The 22,559-nt window shown below is 49.7% G+C and overlaps 1 protein-coding gene across 4 annotated transcripts in view; it reads right to left on the bottom strand.

The window, feature by feature from the left end:
• Window positions 1-21,476, bottom strand: part of SGSM3 (small G protein signaling modulator 3) — a 71,411-nt gene extending 49,935 nt beyond the window's left edge. For 2 of the 4 annotated variants that reach the window (XR_003998280.1, XM_030546904.1), the window contains exon 1: window positions 21,407-21,476. The gene's annotated coding sequence lies outside the window, so the exon portion shown is untranslated. Of the gene's footprint in view, window positions 1-2,174; window positions 2,194-21,406 lie in introns of those variants that run through there. The other 2 variants (XM_030546895.1, XM_030546889.1) reach the window with 2 other exon arrangements.
• Window positions 21,477-22,559: the final 1,083 nt, after the last annotated feature.

The raw sequence follows: 22,559 nt of genomic DNA, 5'->3' as shown, positions 1-22,559 counted from the left end.
TTACTCATTAGCTTTAGCAGCATCGAAACCTGGCAGATAGGTTTGGTTAGGAGCTTTCCATAGGGGTTACTTCTTCCCCTCTCATGCCACATTTTGACACTGCCTTTTAAAGGTTGCTACCACCGTGACTTAAGTAATTGGGTCCCGAGTGTAGAGTGCTTGGGACACATCCTACCCTTTGCTAAGGTGACCATATTTCCCAAAGAGAAAACGGGACACCTCCAGCTGCTCGCCCGAGGGGCCCCTGCCCCATGCTGTTCCCATCGCTGGAACCCTGCACTTCTCCCTCTCCCCCCATGAAAGGCTATTGCCTGATCGCTGGAAGTCTGTGGGGGTCCACATGCTGGAACACTGCCCCCTCCCCCAGTCCCACCTCCCCCTGCAGGGCCTGGCATCTCTGCACTCACCCACTCTGCACTGCATCCCATACTTATTTTTCCCCAAAAAGTGGGCACTTGTTCTGTTTAGTCTTGCCAACTGATCAAGTCAGCAAGAGCAAACGGGAGAAATGCCCACTTTTGGGGGTAAAAAAACTGGGACGGCCAGGACAGAGCTTTTTTTTTTTTTTTTTAAAGGGACCTATCCCAGCCAAAACGGGACATATGGTCACCTTACCCTTGGCCCAGGCAGCTTCACTGAAGCCAGTTAGAGTTGCGGGGCGTTAGGTCATGGTGGAATTTGGCTCCTTGCCCTACTTGTTTTTCTGAGCCCCTTTAGGCTCCCTGGTATTACATTGTGGTTTATGTTACATTCACTCTGAATCACTGACCAGTTCCTCAAGCACCTGAGTGGGGAGCATTTTACTATGCTGCTGTTCTCTGTCCCAGACTCTGCACAGCCCAACCAGTGCACACAGCCCCTCAGCTGCATGTTAACAAGGGGCAAGCCCAGTGGGTTGGGCACAGCTGTGGAGGAGAAAGTGAACTGAAGCCAAGTTAATTATCCAGCCTGCTAGGGAATGAAGGGAGGAGGGAGAGGCCTGCTGCTGTGGGTTCCTTCCTCATTACAGTGCAGCCACCACACAGGAACACAGTACCTTTCCTTGCCCACTTGGTCACAACCGCCCCTTCTAACAGTGTCCCCTCCCCAAGCCAATTGCTTGATCACCACACCCGCTCATGGTGCCTGCACCCCTCCCTTAACATGGGCCGGACAGTAAGGCACTGAACTTGGTGGGCAGGTTTTTCCTGACTTCAGTTGCTATGGAAATCTTCCCGAAAGCAGTCATCTGGAACCTGCGTGAGAGAGAGAGAGACAGCCCTGCTGCTGGCCTGTCATTGCCAGGGGCGTGAGAGGCCAGAGTGGAGGTGGATGAATCATGCCAGGAAAGCAGGAAGGTGCCATGAGCTGCTGCACAGGGAGACAATGAATTGGAACCTGTCCAAGGATCCAAGCGGCTCACTGTGACAGTGCCAAAGTCATACCACAATAGCCCTCTGACTCCCCACCTCGGTGGGGCAAAGATTTCTCCACACCAGTGGATCTCAAAGGGGGCATCCAGCAATTGTCTTGGGAGGACAACTCCACTCCCTAAGTACAGCTGCTCAGCTGATCCATCTCAAGTAGCTGCTAGGGGCACCCTTAAACTATTTGCCTGATCTTGATGAACCCTAGCAATAGTATTATTATAAAAAAAAAATTCATAGCATGAAGCTGCTTTAGAGATTAAAACATGAATTCAGTTCATTCCCTGCCCCAGATCCAGTAAAATGTCACAGGGAACTGGGGCAAAGGATTCTGGGGCACATCAAGGGCTGAGTGGGTACATGCTGGAGGAGAAAGGTCAAGGTCAATGTGCTCTACACATTCCCTGTGGCCCCATACCACAACTGCACTCCCTTGACCGACCGATGTCGGGCCAAAGCAGCCCTCACCTCTTCCGAGGAGACAGTCTGTACTCCCCGCCCCCAGGGAACTTCCAGCTGATACAAAACCAGGAGGTGCAATTTTACATGGATTTCAGAGATGGACAGAAAGCCAAGGAAGGGGACAGGATGAACCCGTTAGAATGACAGTGGATGAGTCGTGAGACAGACTGTTAATAAGCCAGTTAAGATAACACACGATGAGGGTCCTCGTTTCCAAGAGCAAGAGCATTATGCAATTTGAGCACTGTGTAGCCCCCTGCATTTTAGAGAGAAATAATGGGATACTGAAAATACAGAGGGTCTTACTGGAAAATTCCAGTCACAGGAAAAGTGCTGTGATGAATTACCTTAAAAAAAAAAAAAAAAAAAGGGAAAATGTTATGGCTGCAAGGTCAGCATCCCAAAGTCAGGGTATTGTCTGTATAACCTTAACTCTGCCCCCTAAGAGTCTGCGTTATGATAGTCCTTACATGACTGCACACTATTTCTCATGTAGGCTTGACTGTCAGTAGTACTGAACACCCACAATTCTAACTGCAGCCAGTGGGAACGGTAGGTGATTAACACGTCTGAAAATCTGTCCCATATAATTTTTTCTATTACTCCAAACACACGTTTCCTCTTGTAGTGACACCACTGCTCTGTATACCAGGCCCACAAAATAATTTCTATACACAACAGGTAGTGAACAAAGCAAGAGCTCTTGCAGCACTTGTTCAAGATACACACATAAGTTAGCCACGCAATTAGCACAATGCACTCTTCCCACAGCCACAACACGGCAAGGAGCACTAAGAAATTATATCCGTGGAAGTGCAAGCTTTCAAACCCTCAGAACTCTTTCAAATCACAGCAGCCAGCAACTTCTTCATAGATCATGCAAGACTCTGAATGCGCTGCCTTCATGGGTGGCTCAGAACTGTTTATTCACCAAATAGACACAATCTAAGCATACAGGTAGGGATAGCTCAGTGGTCTGAGCATTGGTCCTCTAAACCAAGGGTTGAGAGTTCAGTCCTTGAGGTGGCCACTTAAGGATCTGGGGAAAAAAATCTGTCTGGGGATTGGTTCTGCTTTGAGCAGGGGTTGGACTAGATGACCTCCAGAGGTATCTTCCAACAATGATATTCGATGAAATAAAACCCTGTTTTTACCTAACACTCACTGTCCCATTAGGGAACAATTTCTATCCCAAATGTCAACTTCCAGTGTCTAGACATTCTGGTGCTACAGCTATCATCACCAAAAGTCAAACACAAAAAACCACAATGTATGGCAAAAATATCAGCAGATATAGTTAAATAATATGGAAGTCCCCTGTGATGTTTTGGGGAACATCCACACCAGTAGTGTTCTGTCACAACCTGCCCTGCAACCTTGAGTGCCTTTATGCTGTCCAGGTTTGGTTCAGAGCCCTGACACCAGTAGCCTGCCCACATGCAAAAAAGGTACATCTACATTACAAAAAAAACCCCAATACCCCCACACCTGTAGCAGCAAGTCTCAGTGCCCAGGTCAACTGACTTGCAGGGCTCACAGTTCTTGGGTTGGAGCCTGGGCTCTGAAACCTGGTGAGATGGGTGGTTCTCACAGCCCAGTGGGAACACCTACACTACTATTGTGAGTCCCACAGCGAGAGCATAAATCAGTTGACCTGGGCTCTGAGACTCACTGATGCGGGAATATTTTGCAGCGGAGACGGACTCAAATTCTCACCCTGGCTTCCACCAGCCTACTTACACCTTGCAGGGTGATGCCAATAGCACTTCCAGTCCTGTGTCTCCCCAAATCCAGCCATCCTAGGTCTTAACTACCAGACATTTGGGACTTTTTACTCTCTGGTTCATCACCCTCGGAGGTGTGACTAATCCCCAGCTGGCAGCTTGCTTTGGCATATACTCTCCACACAGTTTGCACATCAGAGACATGCTTGAGGCAAAAAACAAACAAAAGGTGTATTTAATAGAAATATCACATTCAAGAAATGGAACTAGTGCGGGAGACCAAACATACACAAATTACACTGAAAACAAACAAAGGTGCCACTTCAGGCTTTATACTTTTGAATTAGATAAAAATTCCTTTTCTAATACAAGTTACCTATTGCCTCAACTGTTTCCCAGCATACCCCGTCCCAGAGGATCAAGATTTCATGGACAATACCTGCCAAGTGACTGTCCCTCACTTCAAACCCCTTCTTTAAAAGTGAAGTTTTCAGGTTTCTTTTCTTCTTTAGTCACTATAGTTATTCGAAGTGAGAAAAACTCCCTCGTTTCTTAGGCCTTGTCTACACTGCCACTTACAGCGCTGAACCTTTCGTCGCTCAGGGATGTGAAAGAACATCCCCCTGAGCGATGCAAGTTTCAGAGCTGTAAAGTGCAACTACACAGCCACATTAAAGCACCGCTGTGACAACGCTTTACCGTTGGCTGTGTGACTAGCCCGTAGTTTTCCAAGACTGGCGTTTTCTTTTCAGTTTCAGGTTGTTTCAACGTTTTCCCATTAACTTTAATGGTCCATCATTTGTCTTTTCCTGGGTTGTACAATTCTAGGTGCTTGGAGCTAGTCTCGTCTGGTTGGGGAGGCAGCCCCTTCTCTGCCTGACTGTCCCACTGTGAGATGGAGCTGAATGTTGCAACACAAATTATGAAAACAGTTTTATATACACACAAATACATTCATAGCCACAGTCTGTCTGTCTGTGTATCATAATGACGTCCATATTCAGAACATTACAAGCTTTCACAAAAGATCTTACTCAACATAGTTTACAGTTTACAGCACAATGACATTGTATATAATCTGTTTATTCAACTGATTATTTTGGGAGATTTCACCCCCTATTCTCCTCTGGGGGTGTCCAGACCCTAACAGACCCCAGCCACTTGAAAACAGTTGAACCCATTCTGTTCAAACTTCCACATACACACACAAAAAGTCATCTCTGTGTAGAGAAAATTTCAACTTGTCAAGTGAAAGTATGGACATATATATGTTTGACAAATAAAGTTGTAACTGGAAACAAACCTCCTCAGCTACAGCTGACAGCAGAGTTCCAACTACAGTACCTTTGTCAGGTGTGTAACTATTCACTATACAACGACATACAGTAAAAGCTTTGTTATCAGACATGTTGGGGGAATGGGGATGCCAGTTAGTCAAAAATTCCGGTTAATTAAGGCCTGGTCTACCCTGGGGGCGAGGAATGATCTAAGTTATGCAACTTCAGCTACATTATTCATGTAGCTGAAGTCAAGGTACTTAGGTCTATTCACCGCGGTGTCTTCATTGCGGTGAGTTGACTGCTGCCGCTCCCTCGTTGACTCTGCCTGTGCCTCTCGCGGTGGTGGATTACAGTAGTCAACGGGAGAGCGCTTGGGGGTTGATTTATCGCATCTTGATAAATCAACCCCTGCTGGATCGATCACTGCCTGCCAGTCCAGCGGGTAGTATAGACATACCCTAAGAGTTATACTTACCAATGGAATACCAATTTTCAAAGAATTAGAATACAATAAAATTAATGAAGTATAAAATAGTATACAGGTACTCACCAATCCAGTAGTAGTACTGCACTGCAGAGTGGTTGGTTTTTTGAAGCACTTAGGTGTATACAGGTGAAGTTTTCTATACAGTAGGTTATCTTATGACACTACATATCACTATGGGCAGCACATGACGTACACCCAGATAACAAAAAACACCACAAACTAAAACTATAGTGAATAAAAATTATTCTTTCTTTGACGATTCAGAAGGTACTTCAGGATCTTGCAGTGCCTCAGGGTCATCATTATCAACATCAATTATCATTGAAGATGTAGAAGGTGTAGGAGATTGGGCTGAATCTGTACTGGCCCCATGACACACCCTGGAAGCTGTTTTTTTGACTAAATCCCTTATATCAGCTTGCTTACTTGTCTTCTGGCTCTTTTGCATAAAAGTAGAGTGCAGAATGTGCAATTGCATAACCTCCTGGGCAGTAGAACATGGCTGCCTTTCTGCAAATGTAATTATTGTATCAAAAGCTGAAGCAGCCTTTCCCCAAGTTATTATGTCCTCTTCACTAAAATCATCTTCTTCACTGTCTTTATCAGTGTCCTTTGACTTTTCAGTATTCAAAACATTCTCTATTATTTCTGTATCAATAACAAGTATGTGTCATTTCAACCTCCTTGTCAGCTTCAACCCACTCTTCTAGCTCACTTTCATGAAGTTTGTTGATGGGGTGTGAAGGAGTATCCTTCACCATTTCAAGAATTTGTGCTAATGTATTTTTTCTAACTCTTAACTTTAAAGCCTTCACATTCATCTTCATCAGCAGACACTTCTGCAAACATAACACTAGGCCACAATTTTATCCAAGCTCTCCTTAATGTTTCACTTTTAACAGAATTCCAGGCACAAGCAACATTAAAAATTGCATCTTTTATATTATAACGAGATTGAAAGTCCTGTACAGTGCCTTCATGATTGACCAACTTTCTCAGGAAATCTCTTCTGTAATAATATTTCATATTCTGGATGATGCCCTGGTCCATAGGTTGAATCAATGAAGTAACACTAGCAGGCAGGAAGATGGCAAAAATATTAACAGACACTAATTCTGTTTCATGAGGGTGAGCTCTACAATTGTCTAGCAATAGAATAGCTTTGCTATCTTCAGGTAAGCTTATTTTTCTAAAATGTTCTTTCACTGCAGGTACAAAAACATGATGAAACCAATCATAAAAAATTTCTTTGTTCATCCATGAATTATCTTGTGCTTTGTAAACAACAGGTAAATGTGCAACACCTTTGAAAGCTCTAGGATGATTGTATTTCCCAATCACCAAAAGTTTTATTTTATGTGAGCCTGCAGCATTAGCACATGTAAGAACAGTTAGTCTGTCTTTGTTCTGCTTAAAACCAGTAGCTCTAGATTCACTTGCACCTGCTAGGGTAGAATTTGGCAAGCATCGCCAAAATAGGCACGTTTCATCAGCATTATAAATTTGTTCAGGGGATAGATCATGTTCAGCAATTAAATTTCTAAAAAATTCACAATATTTTTCTGCAGCTTCACGGTCAGCTGATTTTTGTTCGCTGGATACATCTAGCTTTCTAATGCCGTGACGAAGTTTAAAACATGAAAGCCATCCATCAGAAAATGCACATGGCTCAGTCAATTGCATTTGCTTATAAACATTTTTTGCCTTTTCAATGAGCATTGGGCCAGATATAGAGGCACCCTCCGATCGTTTAAATGAAAACCATTCATATAAAACACTGTCTAGCTGCTCTAATTTAGGCATATGCAGAGTATGGCGTTGTTCAACAGCTTTACTTGACTCACAACTAGCAAAAAATTTGAGCAATTGTCCTTTCTGAGCCTTGATGTCATATATTGTGGACGAGCCAACATTGTACTCTTGCATCAAAACATTCCTATTCTCACCCTTTTCAAGACGTGTACAAATATCTATTTTCTGTTTTAACGTCAACACAACTCTCTTACGCGTCTTTCCTTTGCTTTTCGCTGGTATTTTGGATGCCATGATGGTAGGGTGGCATTGATATTTTACGATAAACACTGGACAATACACAGAGTAACAAACCGACCGATCACAATGGCAGATACAAACAGAAAGAACAGCATTCAGCTCTTCTTAGCTAACTCGAATGTAATCCGACTGCTCTCGGAAATACTTGGGTCCCGAATAGCTTTGGCATTGGTTCCGGTTACTAGACTGAAGATTTCTATTGGGAGAGATCAGAAATGCCGGTTTCTAGGGCTTTCTGGTTGGTAAAGTGCCGGATAACACAGCTTTTACTAGATATACAGTTAATATTTTTTATTATTTAATAGTGCAGTTTTCCTTTAAAAATGGAGGTGTGGAAAAGACAGCTGCAAATTCACTTGAACTTCCGCTTCATGTTGCTGAGCCAGCTGTTAATATTCCTGCTCTCTCTCACAGTTGCAATAGGAAATAGCTTTCAATTATCTGGTTTTATGCAAACACCCAGATAAGTCTCCTATTGTGTATTTGTTTTACCTGGTCACCCCCTTTGCCATATGATCTCCAATTAACTCTCACATGACAGCAGCTCAGTGTTGGATGTGAAGCAGACTGGTGGTCTAGAGTCAGATACGTGCTCCTTTCCAGCACTGGCTGCCCAGGGTCTTTAGCACAAGAAGGGAAACTTCCACCCAGGAGTGCCCTTCCTCAATTGATTTTATATTTTATATTTATATATATATATATATATATATATATATATATATATATATATATGAAACAAGAAGAACAATAAGAATCCATTTAGAAAGGACTAACAAACCAGCATCCCATCTAGCAAGTTTCCCAACAAGTCTTCCGCAAGACAAAAGCCAATAAACCTAGGTTTTCAGTAACAATATAAAGAGAGCAATCAATGGAAATCGTTAAAGCGACACGATCAGCTGAGAAGTTACATCTCTCACTGGAATTAATTTTTACCTGCTTTTGTCAAGAGTAATATCTACTATCACTATCGCTGAAAGAAGTTAGAAAGGGAAAAATGTCCCCCCCACCCCTCCCCACTTAATTTGTGCATTTGACAGCACTTTGCATATAGTTAGTTCCATTGTTTCTCCTGTTCTTTGTGAGTCTTTCATACAGCAACAGGACAGAGAGAAACATTTTAGGAAAGAGGAAAGTGTGACTGTAAAGACACAAACATTAGCCTGGGGACGCTGAGACAGATGTGGCACCAGAAAGCTCTCTCAGGTCTGGTCTACACTATGAGTTTAAACCAATTTTAGCAGCGTTAAACCGATTTAACGCTGTACCCGTCCATACTACGAGGCCCTTTATATCGATATAAAGGGCTCTTTAAATCGGTTTCTGTACTCCTCCCCAACGAGAGGAGTAGTGCGAAAATCGGTATTACCATATCGGATTAGGGTTAGTGTAGCCGCAAATCAACGGTATTGGCCTCCGGGCAGTATCCCACAGTGCAGCACTGTGACCACTCTGGACAGCAATTTCAGCTCGGATGTAGTGGCCAGGTAAACAGGAAAAGCCCCGCGAAATTTTGATTTTCATTTCCTGTTTGCCCAGCGTGGAGCTCTAATCAGCACGGGTGGCAATGCAGTCCCAAATCCAAAAAGAGCTCCAGCATGGACCGTATGGGAGATAGTGAATCTGATCGCTGTATGGGGAAACAAATCTGTTCTATCAGAGCTCCATTACAGAAGACGAAATGCCAAAGCGTTTGAAAAAAAAATCTACAGGCTACACAGTGCTGCGTGACAAGCATAACGGGAAGCCAGAGACTCAAACGGACGCTCATGGAGGGAGGGACGGGGTACTGAGGACTCCAGCTATTCCACAGTGCCCAGCAGTCTCCGAAAAGTATTTGCATTCTTGGCTGAGCTCCCAGTGCCTGTAGGTTCAAACACATTGTCCAGTGTGGTTCAGCGAATAGCTCGTCAATTTACTCCCTCCCCCCCACGTGAAAGAAAAGGGAAAGAAATCGTTTCTTGACTTTTTCAATGTCACCCTATGTCTACTGAATGCTGCTGGTAGACGCGATGCTGCAGCAGTGAAGAGCAGTATCCGCTCCTCTCCCCTCCCCAGTGGCAGATGGTGCAGTAGGACTGGTAAAAGACGGTTACTCACCTTTGTAACTGTTGTTCTTCGAGATGTGTTGCTCATATCCATTCCAGTTAGGTGTACGCGCCGCGCGTGCACATTCGTCGGAAAACTTTTACCCTAGCAACTCAGTGGGCCGGCAGGTCGCCCCCTAGAGTGGCGCCACCATGGCGCTCCATATATACTCCTGCCGGCCCACCCGCTCCTCAGTTCCTTCTTGCCGGCTACTCCGACAGTGGGGAAGGAGGGCGGGTGCGGAATGGATATGAGCAACACATCTCGAAGAACAACAGTTACAAAGGTGAGTAACCGTCTTTTCTTCTTCGAGTGATTGCTCATATCCATTCCAGTTAGGTGAATCCCAAGCCTTACAAAGGCGGTGGGGTCGGAGTGAAATGTGGCAGAATAAAACTGCTGAGCCAGAGGCTACAGCCTCTCTTGACTGCTGAACCAGGGCATACTGCGAAGCAAAGGTAAGGACCGAGGACCAATGGAGCTTCGCGACAGATCTCGTGGGTAGAAACACGAGTCAGCAAGGCGGCAGATGAAGCCTGAGCCCTGGTAGAATGCACGGTGATGTGGCTTGGGGAAAATATGAGCCAAATCATAACAAGTGGGGATGTCCGCCATCACCCAAGATGAGATCCTCTGAGAGGAAAACAAGCAAGCCCTCCCTTTGGCCCGCTACCGGGGCAGAGCTGGGGCACCTTAGGAAATGATTCTGTCAGCACAATATAATGCGAGCACTCCACAGATGTCCAAGGAGTGCAACGGTTATGCCCATTGCGTTGAGCTGTGGGTAACATGAAAGGCCAAAACACCTTAGGGAGGAAAGCCGGGTGCGGTCATAACTGCACCTTGTCTTTGTGGAACCTTCGTAAGAGCTCTGATCTCAGAGACCCGTCTGGCCAAGACTAGGTTGAGGACCCAGGGCGGGGCTGGGCGGCGCACCCGAGGGTGCAAGCGCTCCAAGCCCTTGAGGGACCTCGAACCCATAGAGCGTGGGACACTGAACGTCCATCTTAGCCTGCTGGAAGGTAGGGATGGCTGCTGAGAGTATCCTCAGCGATGATACCGCCAGATCCTGCCGCTGAAGGCCAGAGGCAGGCCAAATAGAGGGGATTGAGACCTCAGCAGGAGCAAGATCGAGCGTACTGCAGCTGTAAAGGAAACGCTTCCACCTGGCCCGGTACGTTGACCAGGTGGAAGGCTGCCTGACACCCCGACTCAGGTACGCAGGAGCCACCGTGAGGCGAAGAGGCTGCAGGTCCGAGTGACGAAGCCTGTCATTGCCCTGAGTGATGAGGTCTGGGCTGACAGGCCGAGCAACGTGGCATGTCAATGCTGCCTGGACCACTCTGGAGTGATCATGATGATGCGCGCTCTGCCCCTGCGGAGTTTGAGCAGGACCTAACGAACCAGTGGGAACAGTGGGAAGGCATAATGCAGTTGGCCGTTCCACGGCATCAGGAATGCGTCCAAGATCGATTCCGAGGAGAGACCTTGGAAGGAGCAGAACACCTGGCATTTCCTGCTCTCGCGGAGAGCGAACAGGTCTGTGTGAGGAACCATCTCCACTTCCGGAAAGCGGGACGCCTCACATGGGGCAGAGTGATCACTCGTAAGACAGGAAAGACCTGCTGAGACAAAGAGTTAAGACGTTCCGAACGCCTGGGAGAAAGGACGTCGCCAGCTCCATCGAGTGGGCCATGCAAAAGACCCGGAAATGGATGGCCTCCTGACAAAAAAGGGGGGAGGACTATGTCCCCCCTGAATACTTATGAAGCACCTGGCCATTGTGTTGGCTGTAAACACCGAGATACAACGGCCTCGCAGCTGCCGCTGGAACCCCTGGCATGCCAGGCGGACTACTCTCATTTTTGGGGCATTAATGAGGAATGCCAGCTCCCTAGAAGACCGAAGGCCTTAAGCTCGGAGGTGACCACGAGCACTCGAGCAGAGAGATGATGCGTCCGCCGTCAGGGGCAGTGAGGGCTGGGGCGGATGAAACCGCATCCCTGTCCACACCAAGGAGGGAGTTAGCCACCACTCTAGGGAGCCTAAGGCGTTCGAGGGAACGGTGACTACCATGACCATTGGCTCCCTGTCCAAGCGGTACGCCGAGGTGGGCCGGACTTGGAAAGGACGGAGGCGGAGCTTGGCGTGTTTGGTTACAAACTTGCGGGCAACCATGGACCCAGGAGACTGAGACAAGAACGAGCTGAGGTCGTTGGGAAAGCCTTCAGACCTCAGATGATTGTTGCCATCGCCTAAAACCGCAGTTGCGATAAGCAGGCTCCGGCTAGGTAGGAGACCAGGATAGCCCCTAGGAAGCCCAACCTCTGCGTGGGAACCAGAGTGGATTGCTCTATAGTAATCATCAGGCCTTGATCTGTGAATAAGACCGTGACGATGCCCACGGGCTGAGTGGTTTGTGTCTCAGAGTCTCCTCGGATAAGCGAATCGTCCAAATACGGAAAAACGCATATCCGACATCAGCGACGGTAGGCGGCGACTATGGCCGTAAACCAGGAGTATTCACCGCTGGCTATAAAGCGGAGGCATCTCCCGTGCGGAGGGAAGATGGCATTGCGAAAGTACGCGTCCTTCATATCCAGGGCGGCATAGTAGCCCCCAGGAGGCAAGGATGGAATAATGGTTCCCAGGGATACCATGCAGAACTTCAACCTTATCCCAAACCGGTTGAGTCCATGCAGGACCAGGAAGGTCTGAGACCTGTGGTCGAGTGGGGGACTAGGGCATAACGGGAGTAAAACCCTTTGCCCCTTTCGTCCGCTGAAGGGGGACAGGGCTGGAGCAATTTAAAGGTGGTACCTATGCTCCATCGTGCGCAGGACCCAGCGATCTAAAAGTAACTGGGGCCATGCCAGGAGAAAGCGGATCGGGATCCCGTCCTGCGACTGGTACACCGCCCTCCGGCGAACCTTGGAAGGTCCGTCTTTGGTCCCAGTGGTAATTGCGAGGGACCTTGACTTTGGCTTTTTAGGGGGCCTGACGTTTGTCTGCGACCACCTTGGCCTTGCCGTTTTCCAGAGTTCTGCCTCTGGCTAGGCACAGAGTATGGCGGCTGGGGCCATAAAGGCCTGCGTTTGGTCGCTGGCATATACATGCTGAGACGCATTAGGACCCTATTGTCCAGCAGGCTTCGCAGTCTGGGGCTGTCTCTGCCGCGAAGATGCCTTTACCAACAAAGGGTAAATTCTTTCCCCCGTCCTCCAAGACGGCAGCGAACTCCAGGTGGGAGTTTTGAGGGAGAAACTCCTTCACCCAGGTGCTATAATTATCGCAGCTAAGCAAGGCTTGTTGCTTTGCTACCCAGAGCTGCAGGGGCCCCTGCAGAGTACACCTTGCATTCGCCAAGGCTCTTTCTGCTTCGGGGCTGGCGCCCACTGGCCATCATATCAGGATCGTGGTCCTGAGCATAAAATCTGCGCATATGGGATGACACGGATGCGTGTCCGGACGGCCATGGAGGTACTAAAAGAAGGCACGGGCCGAGTCTCTGACTCACTCGGACCTTGCCCAACTCAGCACCGGGGACCGGCATCGGGAGGCGTATCGGTACCTGGAACGAGATCCAGACCCGCAACCAGAACGGTGTCGGGAGGTCGACCGAGGTCTCGAGGCTCGGAGAAGAGCTACAGGAGTCAAGGTACCTGCCCCGGTGCCAGATGTCGGAACGGTGCCGATAGCGGGTCGGCGAACGGGATACCGACCGGTGCAGCGAGCGTGACCAGTACCGAGGGAAAACAGCACCGGGACTGCCAGTGGTGTCCGGCGTGCCGACAGGACTTGGAGTGCCTGCGGGACCGTGATCATGAACGGTGCCGCTCTGCTGTACTGACAGGGGACAGTCCCCTGAAGAGACTGTATTACCCGTACCGGCGGTGCCCGGGTCAGGCAGCACTGACTCTGTCATGGCACTGAGAGCCCTCGCCGTTGGTAACATCTCCGGCGTGAAGGGAACAGCAGGCTCAACCACAGTGCGTACTGGGGAGCTGTCAGGCACCGGATTCGACGGCCCTCGTGGGACCGGGATCCACGGTACCGAGGTCATCAGAGCTTCGGTAGGTGCCGGTGCCGGGCGAACCGAGTTAGATAAGCTGTCTGGCTGCGGTGCCGTCAGCACTGAAGCAGCGGGAGTAATACGCTCAACCACGGCGCGTGCCGGGGAGCCGTCGGGCACCGGATTCGATAGCCCTCGTGGGACTGGAATCGACGGTGCCGATGTTGTCGGTGCCTCAGAGGCTTCGGTGCCGGGCAATCCGACATAGACTAGCCCTCTGGCTGCGGTGCCGTTGGCATGGAAGCAGCCGGAGCAGGAGCTCAACCACGGCGCGCGCCGGGGAGCCGTCAGGCACCGGATTCTACGGCCCTCGCGGGACCGGGATCGACGGTGCCGACGTCATCGGTGCCGCAGCAGGTGTCGGTGCCGGGCGCTCCGACTTAGACTAGCCCTCTGGCTGCGGTGCCGTTGGCACGGAAGCAGCCGGAGCCTTAGCTCGACCACGGCGCGTGCCGGGGAGCCGCCAGGCACCGGATCCTACGGCCCTTGCGGGACCGGGGATCGACGGTGCCGACGTCATCGGTGCCGCAACAGGTGTCGGTGCCGGGCGATCCGACGTAGACGAGCTCTCTGGCTGCGGTGCCGTTGGCACGGAAGCAGCAGGAGCAGTAGCTCAACCACGGCGCGCGCCGGGGAGCCGTCAGGCACCGGATTCTACGGCCCTTGTGGGACCGGAATCGACGGAGCCGACGTCATTGGTGCCGCAGCAGGTGCCGGTGCTGGGCGATCCGACTTAGACGAGCCCTCTGGCTGCGGTGCCGCTGGCACGGAAGCAGCAGGAGCAATACGCTCAACCACGGCGCGTGCCGGGGAGCCGTCAGGCACCGGATTCTACGGCCCTTGTGGGACCGGGATCGACGGTGACGACGTCATCGGTGCCGTAGCAGGTGTCGGCGCCGGGCGATCCGACTTAGACGAGCTCTCTGGCTGCGGTGCCGCTGGCACGGAAGCAGCAGGAGCAATACGCTCAACCACGGCGCGTGCCGGGGAGCCGTCAGGCACCGGATTCTACGGCCCTTGTGGGACCGGGATCGACGGTGACGACGTCATCGGTGCCGTAGCAGGTGTCGGCGCCGGGCGATCCGACTTAGACGAGCTCTCTGGCTGCGGTGCCGCTGGCACGGAAGCAGCAGGAGCAGTAGCTCAACCACGGCGCGCGCCGGGGAGCCGTCAGGCACCGGATTCTACGGCCCTCGTGGGACCGGGATCGACGGTGCCGACGTCGTCGGTGCCGGGCGAGCCATCTTAGACGAGCTGTCTAGCTGTGGTGCAGCTGGCACAGAAGCAGCAGGAGCAGTAAGCTCTACCACGGCGCGAGCCGGGGAGCTGCCAGGCACCGGATTCCATGGTCCTGGGGGACTGGAATCGACGGAGCCGAAGTCATCGGTGCCTCTGCAGGTGACGGTGCCGGATAACGCAACTTAGGCGAGCTCTCTGGCTGCGGTGCAGGTGGCACGGAAGTAGCGGGAGCAGGGGGCTCAACCACGGCGCGTGCCGGGGAGCCGCCAGGCACCAGCAGGAATCGTGGACTCTCTCGACCTCGGAAGAAGGGAGCGGTGCCGAGTCGACATCGGTGCCGGCGACGGTCGGTGCCGAAAGGCCTTGGTGGTACCGGCGGGGTCCGGTGCCGAGGAGGCGCTTCTGCCCGCCGCTTGAACATCGCTCGGCGCCCAAGGTGGAGGGGTAAGTGAAAGTCCCGCACCTTTTTGTTCTCGGCTTAAAAGCCTTGCAAATGGGGCACTTATCTGTCAAGTGTGACTTCAAACAGGAGTCATGTAGATCTCTCTTCGGCCGCGGCTTCTGGCAAGCCGGGCCCCTTTTAAAACCCGGTGAGCCATGCATGGCTCCGGCACTGGGCTCATGGAAGGGGCTACTTCCTGAACCCCGCTAACTAAACTAACCATGTTAGCAAAGAAACACGTATAACCATACAAATATATATATAAAAGTGTTATAACTGCATAATTATATACGAGAAAACGAGTAGCTAGGGAAGTGGAGGTCAGCTAAGCCGCGCTCCACTGTTCCAACGACCGACACGGGCGGTAAGAAGGAACTGAGGAGCGGGTGGGCCGGCAGGAGTATATATGGAGCGCCATGGTGGCGCCACTCTAGGGGGCGACCTGCCGGCCCACTGAGTTGCTAGGGTAAAAGTTTTCCGACGAATGTGCACGCGCGGCGCGTACACCTAACTGGAATGGATATGAGCAATCACTCGAAGAAGAACTGTCCTTTTTATCAACCCGTGAGTGCTCCTGGCTGGCTTCAGGTGAGGCTGGCCGGGGGCGCCTGGGTGCAAATAGGAATGACTCCCAGTCATTCTCAGTAGATGGTACAGAACGGCTGGTAACAGTCTTCATCATAGCAACTGGGGGCTGAGCTTCAATCAGCCCCCTCCCTTTCATGTGAAAAGAAAAGATGCTGTACAGCCCGGACTATCATAGCAGTGGGATGCTGGGCTCCTCTCCCCCACACTGCTTAATGTCCTGCCTGGATTATCATAGCACCAGGAGGCTGCCTCCCCCTCATTTTATGTCACTAAAAACTCAGTGTTTCTTTTTCCTGCATTCTTTATTACTTCATGACACAAATGGGGGGGACACTGCCACGGTAGCCCAGGAAGGTTGGGGGAGGAGGGAAGCAAGGGCTGGGGTTGTTGCAGGGGCACCCCCCATGAATGGCATGTAGCTCATCATTTCTGCGGGATCTGACACAGAGCAGCTGTACTCTCTGATACGCTTCTCTAATACATTTGCCCCATATTCTAGGCAGGACTGACTCTATTTTTAGAAACCATAAAGGAGGGATTGACTCGGGGAGTCATTCCCAGTTTTGCTTCTGCGCCCCTGGCTGATCTTAGCCAGGGGCACCCATGATAGCCGACGACAGCACAGAAGGACAGATAACCGTCATCTCATTGCCAAATTACACTGGCAGCAGACAGTACAGAACAACTGGTAACCATCTCTGCTATCATGCAAAAGCAAATGTATGCTGCTGTGAGCGCTGGAGTATCGCCGCTGTCCGCGGCATCCAGTACATATACGGTGACTGTAAAAAAAAAAAGCTGAACGGGCTCCATGGTTGCCGTGCTATGGTGTCTGCCAGGGCAATACAGGGAAAAAGTGCGCGAAATGATTGTCTGCCGTTGCTTTCCCGGAGGAAGGAATGACTGACGACATTTACCCGGAACCACCAGGGACAATGGTTTTTGCCTCATCAGCCACTGGGCTCTCAACCCAGAATTCTAAGGGGTGGGGGAGACTGTGGGAACTATGGGATAGCTATGGAATAGCTACCCACAGTGCAACGCTCTGGAAATCGACGCTAGCCTCGGACCATGGACGCACACCGCCGAATTAATGTGCTTAGTGTGGCCGCGTGCACTCGACTTTATACAATCTGTTTTATAAAACCGGTTTATGTAAAATCAGAATAATCCCGTAGTGTAGACGTACTCTCAGTACGTATTGTAAAACTGCATGTTGAGAGTGTGAACTTCAAACATCCAGACTGAACCTCCCAGTCACAGGAATGAGAGATGAAAAAAATCTGTATTTGTTCCAGTCCATCTCCTCAGCCCTCACAAAAAGTTTTTGTTTTAGAATTTGAATCAGGATTTCCCAAATCAAATCCACTACAGCAACTCCCATCCTCACCCTTGCATTTCCCCTTCCCACTCAGGTCAGGTGGTAGCATATCCTGAATCTACAAGTGTCATTTGCTCCTCAAGTCAATATTTGCTGTGAGTGCCTGTGGAACCGGAGTTTAGCTCCCAACCATAATTAAGCTAGCAATTGAAGGCGGAACAATCACCTGGGAGAAAGGAAACACAAGGTCCATAAGGGCCTGTAAAAGACAACGAAAAGTGCTGCCTTACCCTCGCAGTGTGACACCCAGTTAAGTTTTTACACCTAAGCACAATTCCACGTGGATCTCGTCCCTTAACACATCCAGACTAAACAGTTTCTATTATACTTGTAGATCTGATTCATTCCAGGAAACTCTGCAAGGTTTATAACCTACTAGTCTAACAGCGTTTTGGGTTCCTGTAAATACAGTATAAGGACAGGAATGATGCAATAACAATGGATTAACCCTCTGACTTCATCTCTAAAGTGACCACGTGATTTAGAGCAACAGTTAAAGGAGTTTAAATGGCTTCATCCTTGTTCCCCCTACGCATCACATCAGACCTCACAAAAGTCTACTGATGATTGGGTAGTCACTGCTCCAAAGGGATCCTTGGACTGGAATAGCAGGAGGTGTGCCACATCAAAATTGGGGTTTCATGGCAGAGCTATGGGGGTGAGTGGACACAGCAGGATGATGTTTGCCAGGATCTAGAATGTAGGGAGAACACTCAGTACTTAAATGGTCCCCAATAACTTAAATCACTGTGAATTAAGGAGACTGATTGTATGTTTGCAGCAGGAGGAAAGTGGAGAGAAGACAAGATCTCTCTCCTTTGCCTCCTATCACAAAAATCCAGAGCTCTATAGCTGGTAAAATGAATCAAGATCTAGAATTAATAACCAAAGAAAAGCAAACTGGAACTCCGTCTCCTCCCAGCTCGAGTCTACTATAGAAGTTTGCAAGAGACTTCTTTGCACCGCTTTGAAAGTGTAACTGTGGTCAGAAATGTAATTAATTTAAAAAACCATCTTCTTATGCAACAGATCTGCTCCCTATGTGCAGCAGTTGTCTCATCATTAACAGTGAGAAAAAAAAAAAAGGTTTTATGAGCCCTGCAGGCTCATCACTCAGCCCATCCTGGCTCATGCAAGAGCAACAGAATAATTAAATTTCCAATTGCAAGGCCACATTCAAACTTCCGATTCACTTTGAAGATAATGTATGAGAGGACAGAATCTTGTTGCCTGGTGATAATGAATAAGCCAGGAAGAACCAAGCTTGACTTTCAGATCACAGTTTGACATGGTAGGGCTGGCACAGAAAAAAAAAAAATATATATACTGTGCACATCTGATTATGATTGAGATACAATGAACGTGGAAGTCCAAGATGCCAACACAGAGCAGAACTGCACTTTAACATTCATTTTAAAACACAAAAAAAGGAGTGATATTTTATCTACCAGGCTCCAAAGTAGACAAATGACTCTGTGCAGGAGAGATATGTTAGCCAGGTAGAATCATGAGAGGCTCTAGCATCTGCCTAAATCATTTATCACACCCTAAACCTGGAGATTGCAAAGCCCACCCATACATCACAATGACAGGTCTGTGAAGGGAAACCTCAGGCCAGAGATTTGTAGACTACATGATTTTTTTTTCTGCCAGCCCTACAAACTCACCCTGAGACACCAGGGTCAAGCTGTGTTTTATTTTGCTCACCCAACATCACCAGTAATAAAAAGCCCTGTAAGTCAAATTACGACCTTAGTGATACTTGTACCTTCCAAGGCCTCCGACGGGTTTGCACAGATTTAACTGACTGGACCTGTAAATCTGTTGACAATGCACAAGGAAGAAGAGATTCCAGTTCACTCTCTCATAGCTTTGTTGGCTCTGCGGGGCTAACAAGAGCAAATGGCAGCACTAGATTCAGCAGATGTGACTCTGAATAAACCCAGGCAGCAGATCTGCTGAACATCACTCTGCTGAGCGGAGCTGCAATTTAAGAGATGTATTCAGGGCCACAGTCAGACAACTCCTTTCAGAACTCTGCTTCTCTAAGGGTATGGCTACACTTGAAACTTCAAAGTGCTGCCGCGGCAGCGCTTTGAGGTGCGAGTGCGGTCACAGCGCCAGCGCTGGGAGAGAGCTCTCCCAGCACTGCATGTACTCCATATCCTGATGTGGTTTAGCCTGCTGCGCTCCCAGCGCTGTGGCACTGTTTACACTGGCGCTTTACAGCGCTGTATCTTGCAGCGCTCAGGGGGGTGTTTTTTTCACACCCCTGAGCGAGAAAGTTGCAGCGCTGTAAAGTGCCAGTGTAGCCAACGCCTAAAATCTAAAAACATGACATCCCTCACTATAAGGTTACTCCCACCCAGACCACTGTCCAGGATCTGCTAGAAATGCTCCTTTATAATACATGCCATATGTTAAACTACTTAGGCCCAGAACCTGCAACTTATTATACACTAGTAACTTTATGTGCATAGTCCAGCTCCTTTGAGACTATATTAGGACTATTAACAGCTACTGTGGTTTGAGATATGATCACTCTTACATCATTCTTATTTCATGCCTGTGGGAATGAGGAAGGATTTCTTTTTCCCTACTATAACTTTGTACATTTGGCCTGCTACATTTTCATTGTTTTCTCCACTCATTTTTCAAGCATCAGAAACTAGACGCTGTCAAGGAGAAGACTTGGGACTGACTGACCCAGTAGTGCTGTCATAGGAAGTGATGAACCGAACCAGACCAGTTATACTCACGGTATCTCCTTTGTTCACAAGTCTCAGAAGTCAAGTCTATTTTCACCTTTCCTATGGGGCATTGTTAGCAAATCCTACTCTCTAAATAGCCAGACTGCTTCATTAGCAACATCAACTGTTGTGTTTCCATTTAGAATGAGCAGACACACAACGTTAGAGGGTTTGCATTACACCCATTCATGCCCAAAACCTGGAGGCTATTGCCATGTTGTTGGTCATCTTACAGATGTTCCTCTTCCCTCACCCCCCCAGCTTTACACCAGACCAAACAGGAGTCAGTCTCTCCTCTCAGGATATCTGAACAGAAACTGAGAACAAGCAGAAATATAAGGCAGGCAAGCTCTGACTAGTGGCAAAAAGGTCACGAAATTGGCCAATGGGAATTCGCGACAACCAAGCCTGTAATTAATGAGCAGCCCCATGGCAAGTCTGAATAAAGTCAAATAGAGGAGGGACAAGGGCAGAGAGAGAGATGGAGCAAGAATGGACCAAAAGAAAAGATGGACAGAGACAAGGCAGGAGAAGATGCCCCATTAAATCTAATTAAATCCAGTCATGAATCATTGTATAAAATGAGTCAGAAAGTTGCAGTGCAGCCCCTGAGTCACCAGATCAGGTGAAATGGAACCTTCCTAGGAGCTGTAGAGAAGGGACCACCCTGAAGTCACCTCAGTGGCGAGGGAAGGGATATGAATACAGAGGCGGGACAGGAGCTTACCCTACCAGCAGACCAGGGTCCAGCCCTCCCCTTGCTGCTGGCAATTATAAGTATGGTTTTGGTCATCCAGAAACACAGGAAGGGAGCTTTTTCGTTAACATTTCAGCTCCTGGCAAGGTGGCTGTATCCGAACAGACCCATCTGGTTTCACGTTTGGCAGGAATCGTACCTTCCGGGCCCAAGTCTCTTAACTGCAAGCCACAGCTGAAATCCGGAGGAAGCCTACCAAAGTGGAACGTGGGTGTGTACAAAGGGAAAACACCCATGTAGATGAAGGGTGCCCATCTGAGCCAACAGACACACAGGTCTCTCTCTGTGAATGAGCCACCTCTGCGGCGGGGTCCCAGATAAGGGGGTGTCTCTGCCCCTGTCCAGCCCTCAGGGTTACAGGCAGTAGTGGACACGCTGCGGAGCAGCAGCAGGGGGCCTGGAGGGGAGGCTACGTGCCGCGTGCCCAGAGGGCTCCTTATGGAGGCTGCGTCCCCCGGCCCACTCCAGAGAGACCCGCTTTCCGTGCGTCTGGCCGCCCTCAGCCAGGCAGCCCCACCGGGCCCGCGGCTGGTCTCAGTCCCTCATGCGCTGCCCCCGCCCCTGGCTGGGCTGTTCTCGGGCTCCAGCCCGCCCTGCCCCGCGGCCGGTCCCTCGCCTGCTGCCCCCCGGACACGTCTGTCTCGGTCGGTCTGTCCATCTGCCCCCCCTTCGGCTCACCTGCTGCGCGCGCCGCTCCCCCCGGCCGGGAGGGGGGCGCCCCCGAGTCCGCAGCCGCCTCAGCCCCCTCCCTGCTGCAGCCGCCGGAGACCGACCGCTTCAATCGCCGTCAGCAGCGCCGTCTCCCCGCCTCTGCGCATGCGCAGCATCCGGGCGGCGCCATGGAGCATTATGGGGAATGTAGTCTTTGACGGTGGCGCGGCGCGGCACAGCTCTCCCCACGGTGCGTATCATGGCTCCCTAGGCCTGCCTCGCGCCCGCCACAGCCCCACGGCTGGCACGCGCGATACTGCAGAACCTGTCCCTGCAGCGCACTTTGCTGCTGAGCTTCCTGAGGGTGGCACCGGAACCCCCCCTTAGCATACGTGCCTGTACCCCCTATCCCCAGCCCCCAAACGCAGGGTACCCCACATGACTGGAAACTAGGGCCCGATTCGCCCCCTACCGACCTGGGTCACTCGGGCATGTGAATGTAAACCCCCCTACTGAATCTTCACCCACTGGTAAACAGATGTTTTGGGAGACAGGTGGTTCCCTCTCCCCTCTGCTTGACAGTAATTAGGCACATTGTACTAGTTCTGTTTCTTTGCATAGCTAAGAGGTAGATCTTGGAAAAAATGTTGTCCATCCTGGTATAGCTACTGTCAACAAATTATACATATGCAAAGACAGCCTTACAAAGGGGGGGGGGACCCAGACATAGAGATTGAATGATAATCAAGTGAAGAACAAGAATATAGAGAGGAGCCAGAGAGCAGCAAAGTTGCAGGAACACACACTCCTTTTCAGGAGTCAATGGTGGTCATTTGCATGAGGTCAGTGCTCCAGAGCATGGTGATGAGAGATAAATCGCTCTCTACTATGAAGATCATATGGAGAGAGAATAGTGAACAGGATGCACTGAGAACGAACATTTTACATTTATACAGCACCTTCCATCTGAAAATCCTTTTAATCTTGTGTTTGACACACAACAGTCGCTTTACCCACTACCGAAATGCAGCCTTCACCTCCTCTACACAATAGTACCAAACAATGTGAAACTGAACACTAGCCCGTTTTAGGTTTGCAGCATGTAATTTACCCACATTGGAAATTGAGGCTAATATGTCCTCTCCATTCCTACCCTGAGCTATTGTGAAAAGTACCATGA

The sequence above is a fragment of the Gopherus evgoodei genome, chromosome 1, assembly GCF_007399415.2.
Source record: "Gopherus evgoodei ecotype Sinaloan lineage chromosome 1, rGopEvg1_v1.p, whole genome shotgun sequence".
NCBI lineage: Eukaryota > Metazoa > Chordata > Testudines > Testudinidae > Gopherus > Gopherus evgoodei.
This window is presented reverse-complemented; position numbering and strand designations above follow the sequence as displayed.